The sequence below is a fragment of the Cyprinus carpio genome, chromosome B6 (assembly GCF_018340385.1).
Source record: "Cyprinus carpio isolate SPL01 chromosome B6, ASM1834038v1, whole genome shotgun sequence".
NCBI lineage: Eukaryota > Metazoa > Chordata > Actinopteri > Cypriniformes > Cyprinidae > Cyprinus > Cyprinus carpio.
In genome coordinates this window covers 14,232,479-14,254,677 of record NC_056602.1, presented here as the reverse complement: position 1 = coordinate 14,254,677, position 22,199 = coordinate 14,232,479, and positions in this window count along the sequence as shown.

Below are 22,199 nucleotides of genomic sequence, written 5' to 3'. Positions count from 1 at the left end.
GTGGCACCGGCATGTCATTAACAGGATTAATCTAAGCCCAAATGCCTTAATGATCGCTGTTTTAATATATGTGAACCAGCTCAGTCTCTTGACTCATTACCACCAATTTGCCCCAGACATACATAATCGGCCTCTTCTAGCACTCACCAACATTTATTTTTTGCTAATATGTTTTCTTCCCTTTTTTCCCTTTTTTCCAAGCGCGGACTGAGCAAACAGTTTTAGTTTTGAGTAAGTAGATAGAGAATCGCTCCATTAATCATGCGAGGGTTGTAAAAACAGAAGTTAACGTAGTTCCATCTTTGAGCATCTTCAAGCAAGGTATTTTTGGTGATGTTAATTAAAAACCTGAAACAGCTAATCAAATTAACTCTCTTCGTTGATCCAAACCTGTATGTCTTTGACGTGGAAGCATGGTAGTGGGCTTTGTCTTGAATGCACTTCATTCCACGAAACGTTTATTCCTTCTGCTTGTTTATTTAGGTAGATAATTGACCAACGAAAAATATATTACAATTAAGATACAAATTATACCAAAACGAAACTCGTTCCAAAAAAGGGATTCTAGAAACAAAACCATATAGTGGTCAAAAACAATGTCTGACTCACTCCCTTTCTTCCGCCGTACTGACATCCAATTTACCACGCCCTTATGATGTTTACAATTTTCTTACTTAATTAACAAGTTGAACAAAACAAAATACAAACAAATATTATTTAAACATATAAACAAATAAAAATACACTTTCTTAAATGGCTACAACTGACTTCCTTCCTTCCTTGGATAGCAAAAGGAGAAATTTTGAAGAATGCTCTGGTTGCTCATTTCCATGAAATTACAACAAATGGTTACAAAAGTATCAAAAGATTAATCCGTATAATGTGTGTATTATATTTTCCTTTTAAATAATACTTTTAAATGAATAGCCCAAAATAAAAGTTTACTGAAAATCTTGACATCCATCCTTGATTTTCTGGCACGCTCAGAAGTAACTATTGATTCATGGACAAATCATTAATTTAATTTAATTATTTAATTTTTTATTTTTATTCATTTATTTTTCTTTTTCTGAGTTTATATATATATATATATATATATATATATATATATATATATATATATATATATATATATATATATATATATTAGTTTAAACTGCTTCTGCTTCACAAAAGAATGATTCATTCAGAAATTTGACTGGTTTGTTCTTCTCACTGACTAGTGATTTGGTTGCAGAAGTTCCAAATGGTAATGGAATATTAGTGCATACATAATAAAATAAAATAAAATAAAAACTTTTTGGCCTGTGTATCACACAAAACTATTGTAAGGCTGCAAAAATTAGCACACAAGACATAGGTATCATGTTTATGTTCTCCATGTTTATTTGCTTTTCTTTAACGGTTGAACACTTGAAAACTCTAGTCCTCAGTCATTCTAACAGAAGAAAGATGGACATGTTTTGAAACAATAAGAAGGTTTTAGGTGTCAGTATGCCTAAATGGTGACAGAATTGTTTTATTTTTAGGTAAGCTACTCCTTTACGACTTGGGTGCAATGATGGACAGAGCAGTCTGGTGAATATTTGGAGAACAGGAGATCTGTTTTTATAAAGTTCCTCACTGTAAAAAAATATACTTGTGTGTGTGGGATGAGATAAACCACCACATCAGTTTTTTCCATGACTTATACAGTAGCTGTGGCAGATATCACACTCTGTGGCTTCAGCTATTATTAAATAATGATCCCAATATAGGAAAGGTCTTTTTTCCCCCCCATCACCTATCAATATTTAGGGTGGATACATCCTAAAGTTTCAGGATGTTGATAAATCTCTGGATTTTAGGGCAGGCCCAAGCAGCTTTCTTTCAGAGGAGGATGATGAGGCACTCTCCTTTGGGACAGAGACAGGGATTGCGGTTTGTACGTCCAGCGATAGCCCAGCAGTCCCATAAATACCGAATATCATTCATGCCCCAGGGCAGTTTGGGGCAGCGCTGTGAAACCAGGCAGAGGTGTCTCAGCTTCAAGAGAAGTTCTCCAGGCTGCATGCCCCAAGGGGAACCTCTCTGGCCCCTGTGACAGTTGACCTTTCACCCCTGGAGAGCTGCAGCAGGTGAAAAAAGCCAAAAGAGCAGTTCCTCTAGCAGGTCATATGTTTGTGTTGGACTTCCTTTTACCTGCTGAGGGGTTGGGGAGACTCTGAGGTCTACAAAACTGACCAGACTGAGCTGTGAAAGCAAGTTCTGGCTAAGTGATTCATAGTTATCCTGACTGAAAGAGAGAAAAGTATTGCTCCTGTAATGGCGTCTCTTCTCTGGCTTTAGTATAAGGTCTTATTATTTGTTCTTAAGCGTCTCGTGGATTGACACCACATTATGTTTCTGATTTTCTGATCTCTCTCTCTCAGTACTAGACTCTTAGGATTCTAAGGTCCTCAAACAGCCTATTTCTGTCCATTCCCAGGTTTCTCCGTCTTTTCAGGGTTTACGCTTGATCGTGCACATTGTTTGCTGTCTCACTATATGAGGACCTCATGAACTTCATCTCCAGAGCTGCTCTGAGAGTTCACATCATGAGCACTTCACCATTTCATTTGATAGAATTGTCGTCAGATAGCCTACACAGAAACTCAAAGGTCTCCGCAAACCCGCCAAAATGAAAGAGCCACGTTGAGAAGAAACACCACCTAGTCTCGTCAAACTTTACTTCTGTTCTTTACAGAATATAGTAAAGTACTGCTACTACTACTAATACAGTTTAATAAGAAATCTTTTTTTAAGAATACCAAACAATGTCACACAATTTTTCATCCATGTTGTAATTTCAACGGTTGTGCAGCACTTTTTCCCAAAAATTAATGTGTATTAAATACTAAAACAGATTCCCAATAAATAAATAAATAAATAATAAAGAAGACAATTTGTGAAAAAAAGAAAAAAGCATTCATAAGGTACAATTAAAAAAATATTGAAGTGTTAAAGATATCTCTTTCAATTTATTAGACATTCTTTTTAAATTCTTCTTATTTTTTTTTAGACATTCTTTTTAAATTCAAACAGAATTTGGAGTGTTTTTATAAATTAAATAAATTTGTTTAAATTGTTAAACCATACCAACTCCATCAATGCCATTTTTTTCATTCTTTTCATTTTGGAGGGTTTCTGAATTTTATTATAAAAAATAAAATTTTGGGGTGACCTATCCTGACTGCATCCACTGTCCCATTATTTAGGATAATTAAATCGCAAAATTGTTACACCTTATTGAGCACCTCAGCTTTTTGATGCGGGTCAGGAAATGGACTTTCATCCTCGTTTGCTGTTAAAAAATAACATGTCAGTACTATGTGTATATTCATTAGGAAGGCTTTTAAAACACACTGAAATTTCAGCTGTGACAAAATATTAATTAAAGTCCTTTAAATGCCAGCTTGTAAATTGGTTTGCACCTGAATCCTGAAGAGCAGGTTTTATTAATTTCATCTCTCCCCACCCCCTTTCTCACTCATTCCCCCCACCTGACTCAGTACAAGCACAGTAGTGCAAGGTAAATATTGAATTTGTGACTAAACCCCCAACTCTACGTAAGCGAAAAAAGAGAAAAAGGAGACAGAGGGATGGAGAGACTTGGGAATCCCTCCTAATTAAGGCTCTGTAATCAAGCTCAAAGTGAGGAGGTCACTCCCTGGGAGTAATTTGTGATATTAAACCATGCTGTTCCCTTCACATTGATTGTTGTGTCTCACTAGATGAAGCTGATCCCTTTTAATATCACTTCACATATGCAAACGGGCATTGCAATATTGCGCATCGTCACTGGCGATCCTCTTTTAATTCAGCTAAAGGCAAGGTGCGTGACCCTGTCGCTCAAATCGAGTTTCCCACACCAGCTCGCTATTTATGCTGTCTGAGATAGAGCCAGCTCATTACCCGAAGAGTGGCACTCATTAACAAGAAGTGTGTATGAGGGCCGATGCTGGATGTTTACTGGTCTGTGAGACCATCACATCCAAACATGTCTAATTTTTTTTTTTTTTTTGACAAGGGCGAGATTAAATTCAGTTTTATTGCTTTTAAGCATGAAACATGCATTTATTATCTCATGTCATAGTTATCAGTGTTTTCACTGTCTTCAACTTAGAGCGAAAAATGGCCATTGTGTTATATTATAATGAGCCTGTGAAGGGAGGCGTATGTGCGTGTTAACTCTTGATAATTAACGTCACCTGCATTCATTTTCTAAACCTAATTGAGCTGTCAAAGTTGAGGATCTGACAGCTTTATGCAAACCTGCATTAACACAGGAAAGCTTTGATATTGAAAAGATAATGAGAGCTAGCCTGTCCCTACCTGTTAAAACATTACACAGAAATGACTTGACTATTATCAGACCTAAAAGTTCATTAGCATTTACTGGTAATCCAATGATATTCAGATATTTTCATATCAGAATTAATTTCACATCAGCACTCAATGGACTGCAACTAGCGATTTTGATCCATTTTGAAAACACAAAATAGAAAATGAAATCATGAAGATACTCTTGACTGTGTGCCAAGTCAATAAACAATATAAAATAATTTGAACTATTTATGGCAACATTAGGTCAGATTGTGGTTACTCTTTATTTTGAAAGTCCGCTTTAGACAACTAACTACTAACTATTAATAACTTTGCAATTACCTGTCAACTAACTCTCATTAATTTGCAATTACATGTCAATTAACTCTAGTTAGAATGTTAATAGACTGTTAGAATGACATGCATTTGCAAAGTTATTTATAGCAGCAGAATGCCTTTTGGAGGACCATTAAAGTGTTAAAAGTGTTAGCAGATATTAAGCAGAGTTTACTACAGTTTTTTTTTGATGGTTTGGTACTATTTTCATAAGTAAGGTGTACATTTTCAAAACGCTTAGTACAAAATTTTAAACTGATCACACTAACACCACTAGTCATTCCACATAATCATTGTTTCAGAACACAAGATCATTGTGATACGCATTGCGAACATTTGGTTTAATCACCAAAACACAACAGTAAGATCTTTCAATTTAGTGCTTTTAACAATCAGTTCATTCAAGAGCAAACAATGCAAGATTCATGTTTCAAATCACCTTTTTTGCTGAAGTAATTACAGTACAGGCAATAACCTGTCATGTTAGAAAAATAGACTTACATTACCTAAATGCATATCTCACATAAAATCCTTAATGTTTGTAAAAGCATTTATCCAGTGTGTTGTCAAATGGTGTGATGAAGGTATGTCATGGCCATAAGGTTTTGTGCAAGAACAGAGTTTACTGGCAATACAGGAAATGTCCTTACTTTGCCATATGACTGAAACTGTCCTGTAGCTGAACTATTCAGATGAAAGTAGATTTATAGGAATGTGCTGTCTATACCATAATGCCTCTATATACAGCATCACATGGCATAATGTAATGTAAGCCGCAGGCCGGTCCTCACAATGTCAAAAGTTTCAGGTTTTACTATCCTTGTGGGGACATTTGGTCTACACAATGTAGCATAAACAAGTACACACACACACACACACACACACACACACACACACACACACACACACACACACACACACACACACACACATGTATTCCTATCATTATGGTGACATTCCACAGGGGTAATGGGTTTTGTACAAACTGTATATTCTATCCCCCTACACTAACCCTATTCCTAAACCTACCCTATGAAAAATCTTTTTTCTTTTTCTTTTTTCTCATAGAAAAATTAAAGGATTTCAGATATTGCCATTTTTGTGGGGACATTTTGTCCCCAATAACATAGGGTTTACCTTAACCACTCACTCACACAGACTGAATGACCTGGGAGACTCTCCATGTTCTTGTGGTGCTGTCAGGCAGTGGCTATTGTCAAATTTACAATACTGCGTTTGATGAAGAATTTAGTTCTTGTTCATTTAAAAAATGCTCTATAAGTATGCATGTGTGAATACAGTCTGAAATGACTACAAAACACTGAAAGTTAGTAAATGACTATTATTGGCAATATTCTGATTTTACTGCCATGGATAGTTACTGTATCTAATTTGATTAAAAGAAATGTTGCTACAACAATACATTTATTAAAAATAAATGTGTAGATTTAAAATTTCTTGTAATGGCCATTTTTAATATGAATAAGCCATCAAGAAAGTACAGTGAGTGGTTCCAAGTACAGTTTTTGGCTCTGTAGCCACAGGCATAAAGCGCCCGAGACTGACGGTTTTAAGGGACCCATTTCCCGACTTTGGGTTTCCTTCATCTATAATGGATGAAAGTACAGATCCCCTCTCATATATTTACATATTGTGAGTGACTCAGTGATGATGCCAAATAGATCTGCGGGATTATGGTCTCTCTTGTCAAAGTCTGCAGATAAAGAAGGTGAGGGGAAACACAGAGACGTGCCGTTGCCGTTGGGGACAGCTTTGAGAGTAGAGGGACTGTTCTCATCATCTTAACCGCTTCACTAATGGCGGGCAGAGATTCTCACTCTATACCCCACTGTTGGGAGGGATTACTTTACAAGCACAAACTGAAATTCGCTGTGAAATTTATGGCTTGTTAATATACCATAAATGTGTCATTTAAACCCAGGAGAATGTCACTGTCTCTCTGGGACTTTTTGAAAGGCAGCAAGTCATTGATTGGTGTGTTTATTGCCGCAAATTGTTTTACAATGTTGTCTTTATTTAAACTGAAGCATTACAGTGTTTTTTTGATCAGGATTTATGAACAGATAATTCAAAGCATAAAGAACCCACTGTATCCATCCGATGATAGTTATAAGCTCAGAATTCTCAAATGTAAAAATGTGACACTTGGGCTTCATTTAATCAACTATGATAGTTTCATCAAATGGTAAATGGTGTATTAATATGCAGTACATAAATAAAAGACTTGTGGTGCTGCGTAAATTTTTATATAGTGTTTTGTAGTCTCTTAATATCCCATTTTTTTAAGTGACGCACACAGGTCAGTGTGCAAATTAGGTTGTCCATTCAGAATGTGAAGAATGATGCTTTTTTTTTTTTTTGTCATTTTATGTTTTTTATTTTATTTTAACCAAAAACTGAGAACAGAGCGGCTATGTAGTTGTCACCGGATTTATAAATAAGACCAGGAAAAAACACTATACTTCACATGAAATTTTGGCTTGTTGTGTCACTTTACAATTGGTGGTAACAGGGACCAATTCTCACTATTAACAAGAGCTTATTAACATGCCTATTACTAACATATTGGCTGTTTATTAGTACTTATAAAGCACATATTCTACATGAACATATTCTACATCCCTAATCCTACCCAATACCTAAACTTAACTACTACCTTTCTAGCCATTAATAAACAGCAAAATAGAAGTTTATTGATGCAAAAGTTGTAATTAATAGTTTGTTAATAGCGAGAATTAAACTTTAAATTTAAGTGTGATCCAGCTGGTTTGTATATTAGCCTATAAATGACAAACAGGCATTGATGAATTATGTAATATTTTAAAATATGATATATTTGGATTTTTAATTATACAGTCCACACTAGCTTTGTGAGCTGTGTTCCCATCTCTTTTGTAAACAGACAGTGTTGTAACAATTATGAATATGGAACTACTGACATAAACTTTCTGTATTTTTTTTTTTTTTACAATGAGCAGAAAAATTAAATAATTAAATGAGATAAGGTTAGAAACTTAGAAACTTAATTTTCTGTAAAGTTGCTTTGCAATGATTTGTATCGTAAAAAGCTCTATACAAATAAACTAGAATTGAATTGAAATACGTGATTATACTGAAATTTCTACCAAAACTGCAAAAATCTATTGTGTACATAAATTTGAACACTATGAACACAAAATTAACACTAGAGGCAGTAAACAGCTGTTATTCCTATTCACACAATTTTTGATAACAGGGGCAGATTATTGATAAATTAAGACTTATTTTTGTACAGTTCCTTCCATATTACTGTTTATTTAAATTGGGACAGTTTTATTTTAGTGCATGATTTGTAAACTAATACATTTACATCACATAACCAGCTCCATATGTACAGCTTTTCGGACATACCTGTAGTAAACTTGGCAGCTCATTGTAAACCTGCTTGGTACAGCATTGTTCTGTTACAGAGTTCTCTGGTACAAGTCCCATGAAAACACGAGTCATGACTCACAACACAAAAGAGCTCAAAGTCTAAAAACAGCATGGTTGCTTCAGCAAATGTCAAGTCAAGTCAAGTCAAGTAACCTTTATTTATATAGCGCTTTTAACAATACAGATTGTGTCAAAGCTCTTTAGAGTATTAAATAGGAAAATAGTGTCTCAATGATGCAAAATGATAATAGTAAACAGTACATTTTCAGTTAATGGCAGTTCATCATTAAATTCAGTGATGTCATCATCCAGCTCAGTTAATTTTAAATAGTATCTGTGCAATCAAGTCGATGATATCGCTGGATATTAAGTATACCCAACTAAGCAAGCAGGAACCAAAACTCCATTGGTGACAGAATGGAGAAAAAACCTTGGGAGAAGCCAGGCTCAGTCGGGGGGCCAGTTCTCCTCTGGCCAGACGAAACCAGCAGTTTAATTCCAGGCTGCAGCAAAGTCACATTGTGCAGAGGAATCATCTGGTTCCTGTCGTCTTGTCCCAGTGGCTGTCTATGAGACAAAGTTTTCACTGGGGATCTTTCTCTGGGGTTCATCTGGTTGTCCTGGTCATTCTGGGCTGTAGAGGTCTTCTCTAGGTGCCAATCCACCATCTGGGCTGGATACGTACTGGATCCGGGTGACTTCAGTGACCATCTGATCTGGATACAAACTGGATCTGTTGGCTACGGTGACCTCGGAATAAGAAACAAACAGACTAATATTAGCATAGCTGACATTCTTCTAAAGATGTAGCAAGTACATTGGGTGTTGTGGGAAGTGTTCCCGTTTCTGGTTGTCCTAATTAATGCAGTCTAAAAATCCTTTAATGGATTTGAATATTAGAAATGTGTTAGTGTGTTATGTGTAAGCCAGGTTAAAGAGATGGGTCTTGAATCTAGATTTAAAATGACAGAGTGTGTCTGCCTCCTGAACAATGTTAGGTAGGTTATTTCAGAGTTTTTGGCACTAAATAGGAAAAGGATTTGCCGCCCGCAGATTTTGAAATTCTAGGCATTATCAAATTGCCAGAGTTTTGAGAATGCAGTATATGTGGAGGAGTACAATGCAATAAGAGCTCGTTCAAATACTGAGGTGCTAAACCACTCAGGGCTTTGTAAGTAATACACAAGATTTTAAAATCTATACAATGTTTAATAGGTAGCCAGTGCACTGATGACAGAACCGGGCTAATATGGTCATATTTCCTGGTTCTAGTTAGAACTCTAGCTGCTGCATTTTGGACCAACTGGAGTTTGTTTATTAATCTTGCAGAACAGCCACCCAATAAAGCAGTGGTCTCCAATGCTGCTCCTGGTAAGCTTTCAGCTCCAACCCCAGTCAAACACACCTGAACCAGCTAATCAAGGTTTTCAGGGCGACGTGATAATTATGGACAGGTGTGTTGGTGCAGGGTTGGAACTGAAGTCTGCAGGACGGTAAACTCTTCAGGAGCAGGGTTGGAGTTCCCTGCAATAAAGCATTACAATAATCAAACCTAATCTAACCTAGTTTTTTATATCGACTATGCATTCCGTAAGTTTTTCTAATTGGTATGTTTTGCCGGGCCACAAAGAAATATAGAGCTGAGTTCCATTAGCATAACAGTGAAAGCTAACACCATGTTTCCTGATGATATCTTCTAGGGGTAACATGTAAAGCATGAAAAGTAACGACCCTAGTACTGAGCCTTGAGGTACTCCATACTGCACTTGTGATCGATATGATACCTCTTTATTCACTGCTACGAACTGATGGCGGTCAGATAAGTATGATTTGAACCATGCTAATGCACTTCCACTAATGCAAACAAAGTTTTCTAGTCTATTCAAAAGAATGTTCTGGTCAATAGTGTTGAACGCAGCGCTAAGATCCTGTAGCACTAATAGAGAGATATTACCATGATCAGATAATAAGAACAGGTCATTTGTAACCTAATGAGAGCAGTCTCAGTTCTATGATATGGTCTAAATCCTGACTGGAAATCCTCACAGATGCCATTTTTGTCTAAGAAGGAATATAATTGTAAAGATACTACCTTTCGAGATCAGTCTGTAATTAACTAGTTCTTTGGGGTCAAGTTGTGTTTTTTTAATGAGAGGCTTAATAACAGCCAGTTTGAAGGTTTTGGGGACATATCCTAATGACAATGACAAATTAATAATAGTCAGAAGAGGATCTATGACTTCTGGAAGCACCTCTTTTAGAAGCTTATATGGAATAGGGTCAAACATACATGTTGTTGGTTTAATTTTATCTCTAATAGTATCGATCTTGGAAGTAGTACATAAAGTCATTACTGCTGTGCTGTTGGGAAATGTCAACACCTGTTGATGCTTTATTTTTCATTAATTTAGCCACTGAATTGAATAAATACCTGGGTTTATGTTTGTTTTTTTCTAAATGAGAAGAAAAGTAATCACATCTAGCAGTTTTCAATGCTTTTCTGTAGGATAGGGTACTTTTCTCGCCAAGCAATAAGAAATACCTCTAATTTTCCATTTTAACACTCCATTTTCCAGGCTGCTCTCTTTAGGGTGCAAGTGTGCTCAGTTTCTGTTACATCATCAAGTTGTTCTGAGCTATTGGATATGCAGAGGAATTGTGATAAATCAGGAAGATTACTTACAAAGCAGTCTTTTTTGGTAGAAGTGATGGTTCTACCATACTTGTAACAAGGATTAGAATTTACTGTTTTAGCTATATGAAGTTTGCACAAGACTAGATAATGATCTGAGATATCATCGCTTGGCTACATAATTTCAACACCATCAACATCAATTCCATGTGACGGTATTAAATCTAGAGTATGATTTTGACAATTAGTAGGTCCTGACACGTGTTGTCTAACCCCAATAGAGTTCAAAATGTCTGTGAATGCTGATCCCAATGCAACTTTTTCGCTATCAAAATGGATATTTAAATCACCAACAATTAAAACTTTATCTGCAGCCAGCACTAACTTAGATAGAAAATAAGCAAATTCTTTAATAAAATCTGTATGGTGCCCTGGTGGCCTGTATACAGTAGCCATTACAAACAAACATAGGGGCTTTATCATTAACACTTGTTTCTCTGCATAATGTTATATGATGCACCATTACTTCAAACGAGTTATACTTGAAGCCTGCCCAAGCTTTATCATTTGTTTATCCATATTACATCTGTTTTCTATTTGTTGAACATCAATTAAATTGTAAATCTTAAATTATTTTGAATTTTTTTTTGGATTTTCTAGTTCGGGGAACAGACACAGAGTGTGATATCTAGGTGAAAGAGTCTCTGTGTGCTAAGAATTAACTAATTTCTGTGGCATGAGCCAGCTAGCAGACGGTTGGTTTAGCCAGTCTGTCTGCTTCCTGACCTGGGCCCCAGTTAGACAAGTGAAGACTCTAAGACTATGTGCCATATTTCTAGATAGAAGAGCGGCTCCACCCCAGGAGGGATGAAGACCATCTCTTTTCAACAGGTCAGGTCTGCCCCCAAAACTCGTCCAATTGTCTATAAAACCTATGTTATTCTGCAGGCACCAATTAGACATCCAGCCATTGAGTGACAACAGTCTGCTATGTATCTCGTCACCATGGTAAGCAGGGAGGGGACCAGAGCATATTACAGTGTCTGACATTGTACTTGCAAGTTCACACACCTCTTTAATGTTATTTTTAGTTATCGTCGACTGGTGAAGTTGAACATTAGTGCCGGCGTGAATACCAATCTTACTGAATTTATGTTTAGCATTAGCCAGCACTTTAAAATTTGCCAAGATGTCAGATGCATCCCGGTAAACATTGTACTATGGTGGCTGGTGTCTCTATTTTCACATTCCGTATAATAGAATCACCAATAACTAGAGCACTTTGATCAGGTTTCTCAGTGGGTGCATCACTGAGTGGGAAGAACCTGTTTAATGTTTTGATCGGAACAGAAGAGCAGTGTTTTGACCCACGACTAGGCCGCCTCACAGTCCACAGGCTCTGTAACCGGAACCAAACAATGTACAGGACTCCCTGAGCTGGTTGCATCCATAGCCGTATCTACAGCCCTCACATTCTTACTATCCTTAATTAAAGTTTGGATGCGTGTCTCTAATTCTGAAACCTTCCCTGTCAGGCTAACTATTTCCCTGCATTTATCACATGTGTTTCCCTGTCGTCGACAGAGAGAGCTAAACTATACATGTGGCAAGCAGTGCAAACAACAAAAGCAGTAGAAAAAGCCATTACTCACCGTGATTGAAGAATGATTCTGACTTACCACTGTTTGATGAACTTGTGAAAAACGGCGAGAGAGAGAAAAGAAACAGGGCAAGAGAAAAAAGAAAATGGTAATAGATGTGAATAGAAATGCAAATTGAAACGTAAATGACAAGCTAACCGGTTAGTGAATGCTAACGCTCTGTACTCGCGCTGCACTCACGATTTATAATTTTAAGCAAACGGTCAGATTAGTCAGATTAGTTTGATAGATAATATTGGATATATGGTTAAACATAGGTAATACATTCATTTTAAACTCGATAGAGCATTAACCTTTTAGTGACACTTATTGGACATTTAATTTCCAAACTTCGAGAATAACCAACATAATAAAACATTGCCACTGTCCTGTTTAACTATTTCAGAGAAAACTCAACCCGCTATTCCATGCCAATCAATGGACATTTCACTTTAAAAGTGCCATAAAAAGGTACTACAAGCAACACAGTATCATTCTAAAAAAAAAGTGCACACATGCATTTTTTTTTTTTTTTTTTAATGTTACTGGACAGTTTTATATGCACGCAGCTTCAATGGAGAAAAAATAAATATATTGCTTTTAGCACCTCTTGTGAACGATTCTGAAAAGTGCAAAGAAATGTATCCAGAGCAACGTATTTCATATTTTGCAGAAATGCCAGAGTCACATATTTCCAATGAGCCTGGCTTGAATTTCTATTTAATTCTAAAGCATTCTAAAGTAAATTTCTTTGGTTATGCTCAGTGGCTCAGGAAGCTGAATCCTCCATTGAGTCCCATTCAAATTCCAGGTGTTTTCTTGGAATCTCCTGTACACAAATTATTGTAATTATTAAAATAATTTAGCTCAAGAATTTTTAATATAGCCTAAAACTGACATAAAAATTAAAATCCTTCCCAACAGTCTCTGTAAAATTAGTTTAAAAAAAAAATAAAATTAGGATGTCCAATGTGCATTGCTGATTTGCTCTTAATGTTAATGATGACAGTAAGTGCTGTTTGTGGGGTGGCTTGGCCCTGCTTAGGCTGCTGTCCTGCATGCAGATTGAGGACGTCAGTGTGAGACGGGGAGTGTGGAGGGAGAGTATGACCCAGTGTTAATGGGAAGCAGACACTTCGCCAAGCGTGAATGAGCTGTGAATGAGGTGAGAATGAAGAGGCCCAAAGACCTGCTGTGACCCTCCAACTTGAGCATCCACCAGTGATCTCTCATGCACACATACAGTACTGTACTGTACATACCAGGCTCTGGTTTGTTAAAAAAAAATGTTAGGATGCGTCACCTCTCTAAATTATTCCTGAGTATTAATTATTAATTTACTAAGAAGAACAGAGAACTCATGTGTGTTACTAGTGGCCCAGAGTACCTTATTGATGTGTAGGTTAAATCTGTTTACAGACGCGCCCATAGCGGTAATCCCAGACTGAGAGACAGTTCCACAGACAGGCCTGTCAGGGCTGTCAGGTGTGAGGCATCATTACATTGAGTGACTCTGAGGGTGATCTATACATTTGCTTAAGGCAAGCTCAAAGCAAGAATCACGGGGATAAGATCAACACGTACGCTATGTGAATGACATGTATCAATGCAGATGAAGAGACAGTGCTAGTTTAACTGTAAACACTTGACAACTAGTGCCAAAACAAATATCTAGATATTATTAATATGCTGGTTAAAACATCAAGCCTGGTAATACTAATGAGAATTTACAAGTGAAGCTTAAATGCATTGAAAGAAGTGCAAACTCATCATAGCTGCAGCTTGTTTTTTGAATCAAGAAATTATACAAGAAATACAAATATGTTTTCTGAAGGCAATCCAAGACATACATTTTTAAAGAACAATAGGAAATAATGCTAGTATGAATAAGATAATTTTTTAACAGGTTGCCTATGGAGAAAAAAACAGTTGATTTGGGGGCCTGTGAAATTTGACAGAGAGAGTGAGAGAGAGAGAGAGAGAGAAACCCTAAGATTATCTATTTATCCAAAAATCCATTCAAAATAGGAATTATGCTTTTATTAAGAAATAAAAATAAATATTTAAACTTTTTATAAAATAAAAAAATGTATATTTAATCTAATTTGAATTTAGTATTTAACTATTTATTGTTAAAAGTGTTTAATGCAAAATATATATATATAAAACATCTAATTGAATGAATCTCTTCTTTTATACTAGGTAGAGAAAATATAATACAAATGTAATCTAATAATATTGTATTTAGTACAGTGACAACAAAATCCAATAATTTAATTTTGAAAACAGCATGTGTTGTCTTTATGTGCTTATTACACACAACAAAATACCATATATAGCCGCTTTTATATTTATGAGAGTCCCTCACATGGCAATCATCATGACATGGTGATTCGGGAGTAAAATGTTTGAAAAGCCCTGATTTAGCCCTGACTGAATTGCATAAGAAAGTAGATCTGTAATTAAATTTCATGAGAATAATGAAAACAGGCCCACTACAGAAGAGGTAAATGATACTCATTTAAAAGTGCCGTATTAACCCAGAGAAAAAGCCAGAATGTAATACATTCAGCTTATTTTGGTAGGAAACGCAAGCACTAAGTATCTCAGACATGGTCTGGCATTGTGAAAGGCTCTTGTCTATCATTAGGTAACCTTTAGCATTATAGGTAGTTTTTGTCCTAATTTACGTGTGACAGAGCAGGTTTGCTATAATCACACCACCCTAGAGGGGTAGCAGGTTAAATTGAGCTGAAAATGAGATTTTAGCAGTCGCTTGTTTGATAGCAGGGAGCAGAACTTTTGTGCTGTTCTTTGTTAATGGAGTGAGAGCACTAGAGGATTTAGTGTTAGTGTGTGGAGCAGGTGGAGAACAGCATCCTTTACATGATCAGACATGAAGTCAATTAGATGTGTTAGGAAGGAAGAAAAGCATATGAATGCAAGGAACGGAGCAGGGGGTGAAACAAGTCTGATGGCTAAAATGGAGGTCAGCAGAGGCAAAGTCAAAATAAGATTCATTGTAAATGGAAATGCAGACAAGAGCTTGTAGGGGAGGGAGCCTGGAGACTTTAAAGAGATAGAAAAAAATTGTAATTGTATGGTCTCAACAGTTGATTTTAGAGTGTAAATGGAATAAAATCTGAACTGCTTGTATCACCCAAACAGATGATCAAAAGTGGCTTTAAAATTTGAGCTGTGCAGAAAATATTGAATGGAGTTCTAAGAAGTGCAGAAAAGTAAAGATTAATGCAACATCGCAATTAATTAGGCCAGTTAAAGATTTTTAGATTAAAATCTAAGTTTAAGATTAATTTGTCTCTGACAAAAAATAATCTGTTGTCTTTTACAATCTTAAATATATTAACTATTACATTTAAGGTGTGTAACAATCAAACAGAATTTAAACACATACATAGATACACACACATACATATATATAAAAATAATATAAAAACAAATAATGATGTTTTTTTTAATTTTTTTTTTTTTATTTAAAGGCTCTAAATTGTCCTGTGGTATACAGTAACAAAAAGTAATACCATATTGTTTTATCATCTTAGTGATTATTTTCCATAAAAAATAGTTTATAAATATATTTCTAAAGGTAAAAGTATGAATGCATGTATTTATTTATTTATGGTTTTGGGGGAGTCACACTACATGGCTCTGATTTTGTGAAAAAAAAAAAGTTTTTTTAATTTATATTTTATTAACAAAACAAAAATTTAAGATTATGCCAGATGGTTTTTATTGGTTTAGTTTTTGTCTGTCTCTATGCATTTGTCAAAATATGTGAATTTGAATTCATAAATTAATTGCATATGTTAGAATATGTGTATTAAAATTATTCTGTGTATTCATTGACCAACTTCAGGGTCATTTGGAGTAGGATTTACTTGAAAAAAGGCAGGACACAATTTTCACTCAGAAATGCTAGCAAACTTAGCAGAACATTTTCAATTACAGGGGGAGGTCGTGGCCTAATGGTTAGAGAGTTTGATTCCTAACCCTAAGGTTGTGGGTTTGAGTCTCGGGCCGGCAATACCACGACTGAGGTGCTCTTGAGCAAGGCACCGAACCCCCAGCTGCTCCCCGGGCGCCGCAGCATAAAAATGGCTGCCCACTGCTCTGGGTGTGTGTGTTCACTGCTGTGTGTGTACACCTTGGATGGGTTAAATGCAGAGCACGAATTCTGAGTATGGGTCACCATACTTGGCTGGATGACACTTCACTTTCACTTTTACACACAATTCTTGGTTGATTTAATTATAAATTCTCAGGTAAAGTTTACTTTGAAATACAATTTTAAGTAAATTTGACTCCTTTGTAAGTAATGCTCATTTAAAATTTGAATTGTATACCTTTTTAAAATTTCAGAGCAATGTTGGCATTAAGTCTTTTAAACATTATTGCAATTCATTGGTGAAGTACTTTACTAATACTAATAATGTTCAGTAAAAATATCTAAGCATAAGCCAATGACATTCACAGACAACATTTTACATATTTATATTCAGTGTCTGAATTCAATTTATTTATTCATTGACAATTCATTATTTTAATTTTAAGGAGGACAACTGATCTGATTTTATTTTGTGGTGGATTATTTGGTTCTTCTATATTTTTTTTTTTTTTTTGTTGGTAATATTATGAAGATCTTTTGTTTGATTCATCTTTTTTTTGTATATTATTACTTATTTTCTTTGTTACTGTCTCCGATTAGCTCTATTCCCAGAGGAGGGCCATTCTACTTCATAGCATTCTAGCAGGCTTGTTAATAATATATTGATGAAGAGGTGCTTCTGTTGATAAGGTAGCAGCCACTCTCATAATGGGACCTTGGAAGGAGGCCAGGGATCCTGTGCAGTAAGTAAACCTCAGGTTAAATAAGTTTTGTTACAATAAAAGACAGTGAGAGAGATTATAGGAGCATTTCTTTGCCCAACACCCTCCTCAACGCCACCCCCTTGCCCTGGGAGATGTAAATGACTTTGGTTGCAGACACAAGTGAAAATATATATATAAAAAATTGGTCTAAAGAAAGAGAAAAGCGGGGTTTCATTTCACGCCTTGCTCTTGGATCACTGAATAAAAGGAAAGTACATTAGCAGCTGTTAAAGGAAGCAGAAGCTATTGTTGCCGCATCAAAATTGCTGTCAGTGAGCATGTGACAGCAGCATGGTGAGAATATCTTTTATTTTCCTCCCTCTGCCGTACTATAACAGCAACTGCTTTTACAGAAGTCTTGCAGTTACATTTGTAGCATCATCACCTAAAAAATGCAAAATGAAACAAACAGTGCTGCCAGTGTGTGTTGCAGAAACAAGCCAAAGCTTGTACAACACATGAAACATCATTCTGGAGAGAATAGCACTGCTAAGGAGATCATTTGTTTACCTGTATTAGCATTGCAAACCTGCCTCTCAACTGGCTTTCAATACAACTGCAAACAGAACAATAGATGGATTTTAAGTCAGGTCAAATGTATTTATATAACACAACATTTGAAAACAAGCAATTTTGAACTGTACGATAAAACATAACACACAAAACAAAAGGAGAACACACATGCCAAATACTACATAAGTATTAAAGCTGGTTTTGAACATGTTGATAGTGGAGGAGGACCTAACGGACAGTGGTGGGCAAATCCATAACCTCAAGGCAGCGATGGAGAGTGCACTGTTAGCCTTAAAATTTAAGCATAGCTGAGGGATAGTAAGGATCAGATAGTAGGCAGATCTAACAGACCTGTGGGTGTGATGGAAGCTGGTCAGATCAGAGAAATAATAAGGCATCATTCCTTGTATTGTTTAAAAGCATAGAATCAAACCCCAGAGTCCAGTCTGAATTTGATTTTTAATAGCAGAAAGGCCAGACATAATAACAAGTGGGACATATCTGCAGTATATTATCTGCATAAAATGGCAAAAGTGGCATGGTGAGATTGTCATAGCCATTTGGATCACATTTTAAAAACAACACCAATGATAAATTATCATTTTTGCATTAAAAAAAGAGTTTTCTTGAATTATTGTTCCATGTAATGAATGAATGAATGAATGAATTTAAATTTGAATAGTTTTATGTAGTTGAAGATGTAAATACACTCAATTTCTATAAAACATAAGCAAAATGAATTACTGTTTGAGTGGCATGTAAAACAATGTTATTCAATTATTCATTTACTCCAATCTCTATTCTGCTCGTGTGTAGCCGGACGTGTGCAGGTCTGACTGTACCAAGAAATGCCACAATAAATTGGAAAAAGGAAGTACTAGCAATCATTCCTTTCATGATCAGTGAATTATAACAAGAACACCTGCTCCAATCGGTCCTTTCTGCAGATGCACATCTAGCAAGAGTGAGTGTTTTGAAAGGGAAGAGGTAAAAATCATCCTCCAACTTGCCCCGTGTATGTATAAAAATGTGTCCTCATCTCACACAGCTGAATGAGACTCTACATGCTACAGAAAACGTGGCATAATATCACTCCTGACAGTTTCTCACCAGTATTTTGGATCAGTCAAGTGGATGTTTATGTTTCAACGTCAAGGCTGGAGCAAATTTGATCATTTCAGAATCTCATGTAAACATGCTTTTCCTGCATTGTCGACTTCTTGTCAACTGATTTGAACCCTTAAAATAGGTTTTTATAATGAGCTGATTTTGATTTGATTTCATTGTTGTGTTGAACAACTCAAATCGAGGGATAGAATGGAGATTTTATTTAGTCAGTCTCATCCGTTTGCAAATACATTCATAAGCCAGCTTTTCCACTGCTTACGTCAAACAGCAGGCTATAGACCAAAGGTGTTCATGTCAAATGGAGAGTTGTGTGAAGTCTGGGAGAGTTCTAACTATTTAATTCACTCTTATGAAAGTCATACCACAAACCTGCAGCCACTAACCAAGAATAGCTAAGCATTCAAAAACTAAAGTAAAAACATTCATAGCAAATAACAGGGAACAATTATTTTTTGGAGGCGAATGGGTTAACACAACTCTAAACTGCCTCTAGATGGAATTTGTTTATTACTGTGTATTGTTTTCCTCTGCATGATGCATTGATTGTGAGAGATTTTCACCTGCTGTTAAAGTGTGTTGTTAGAAGAGTTGCACCAACGGAAGTAAACAGGTACCACATCAGTCAACACATAAATGCGTCATCTCACCTCCGCACAGCTGTTTATCATTAATTATAATCCTGTTATTGTCACTGTTTTGAATTTTGCTGTATGCATTTGCCACGAATAAATAATAACATAAAAGTTCTGAACCAGAGTTGTTCAGAGTGAATTAGACTGAAGAAACAACCACTGCAAAAACTCTAGTCTTGTTCAATTAAGTTTGAATAACTATTGCAGCTTCTAAAGTTCAGGGGAGGGAGGAGGGGGTGGTAATTGAAAGCTCCCTGATGTTTTAAGAAATCTCTTTTCTACTCATCTCCACTTGAAAAGGGGCAGTTCAGAATTTGTTGTCCCAAAGAAAGTTCTAAGAGACCTTCAAATCAAGTACGAGCTTTCAAAGTGCTCTTCGATTGAAAACCAATGGGAAAGTCCTTACGCTTTTATCTCGGATGTTGAAGAAAATGATGAGGATCTTGAGCCAAGGCCTTTCGGATAAGTGAATATATTTAATTTCTTGAAAGAATCACAGACTTGGTGTCTTTGGTCCTTGATGCCTGTTGGGACGAAACCATGAAGAAGTCTGCCGCCCCCCCCCCCCCTCCCATTCCCCACTCCCTCCCACCGGCTGTCTCAAAACTAGGGTTCAAGAAGAGAAATAGGCCTCAAACCCTCTGCAGTCCTTTAAGTTGATTTATTTATCAGGTCTCTCTGTCTATCTCGACTCTTGTGTGGAGGATGCCCTGGGGTGGATCTTCATGGCGTGGTTCCCCCACCCCACCCCATCCATAGCCGTGGCATCAGAGTTGGCGCCCAGTGTTGGCTTTCATCAGGACAGCTCTTAAAGATTCACACTCATAAATGTTGAGTTCTCCACCAGGGCTCACTACCACCACGCGGGCCATTAGAAAGAGAACACAGCAGCCTGCATTCATCTATCTGGCCCTTCTTCCCAAGGCAGTCTACAGGAGGAGCGTCTTGCACCTCCTACCCATATGTCCGCAGCTGTTTGTTTTTGCTCTGGGACACTGCACTGTCAGCTCGCCAAGATGGTGTTCAAACGGACCCCTTGAAACGGTGATTTCTTGCACAGAGTTCTAGTAAGTTCCCATGTTGACCTTTGTTTATATGAAGACAGAAACATGTAGTGTGCAGGGCTGGGCCCTGATAACAGCCGGCCCACCAGCCCTGTGTGTATTAGCCAAATGATAGATCCGCCTCGACACAAGCTCTTCTTTCTTAGCTCAAGCAATTCACAAACTCAAAAAATCCTTTTGTTGTTGGATCCAAAATGGCCTGTGTTGATAACATAAACTTTGATGGGGGGTTTATGGGGATTGTTGTTTTTATGTATTTCCCTCTCTCCTCCTCACCATCTCTCGTTTCACCATGTTTACAACCCAGAGACTGACTGATAAAAAGAACATCTGGCTTTTGTGCATAGCTGAAATACTAACAATGTATTATAAATGATGATCTGTAAATCTGCCAAAACGCCCTCTTGTTGTAGCGTAGTCTTTCAGTGATTCTGCCATATAGTGCATATTACTGTTCTTCTCTGCTGCCATAGCATAGAGACTCCTCCATCATTTATTCATGTGGTATCACTGCAACAAACATATGTATTGGCATAATTTAGACCAGAAGGCAGCTAGGTCTCGCCTGGCCAGAAAAATGCATACATAATTACCTTGAAATCACTCTAAGACTCACACAAGAAACATTAAGATCATAAAAAAACACATGGGTTTTACACAATCTGAGGAGAATAACACCTTATGGTGACTGAGATAAAGGATAACACCTTTTAAAACGGTCATATTGTTTTCTGATTATTGAAATAATCTGTATTATCTATGATAATTACTTCTTAGCACCAAACATATGGTTCTGTTGTGTTGATTTCACCATGGGTTTGCTCTACAGCTGTGCCTTAGAAAAGAATTAACATTCTTCTTTATTAGCAGACAATTAACTTCATTTAACATTCAAAGGCTTATAGTGCTGAATATTAAAATGTGTTAATATTGTTTTAAAAAATCCCCTCTTGTATCTGTCAGATTACATTTATTGTGTTTCATGCAGCAAACATTTTATCGTTTTCAGAAATAAATTACATATGGGTTTTGGTAACAATTTACAATAATGGTCTATTTTTTAACAGTGGTTGACTGCATTAATTAGCATAAAATGACAATAAAAATACTTGTACAGCATTGATGTTTTATCAAATATGATTTAAAGTCAAAAGTTAAAAGTACACTATGAACTGAAATAATAAACATTTTGTATTTTGTATCCACTAATACTAACAAATATTTAAAAATGCTATAAAAATATATTGCACTAAGTAATGTTATTGAATGCAACCTTTTTGCAAAGTGTTACTGAATTTTCGAACCATGTAAACAGGTGATTACATTATTATTATTATTATGTAATATCATGATTGTTATTATTAATAGAACCATGTTTCCACTCAGCTGTCAAATGTATATCTACTAAACATTTATTTATTTATTAAAAATATCAACAAAAAAAGAAGCATTCTTTATTTCAATGAGTTACCGCAGAGTAAAGTGCAGTGACATGTTTTCTTATTTTTCATTCATTTTTCTTCTTCTACAACACAGCAACAGAGTCGAGATGAATAGCTCATGCAGAAATCAAATCCGTATCTGG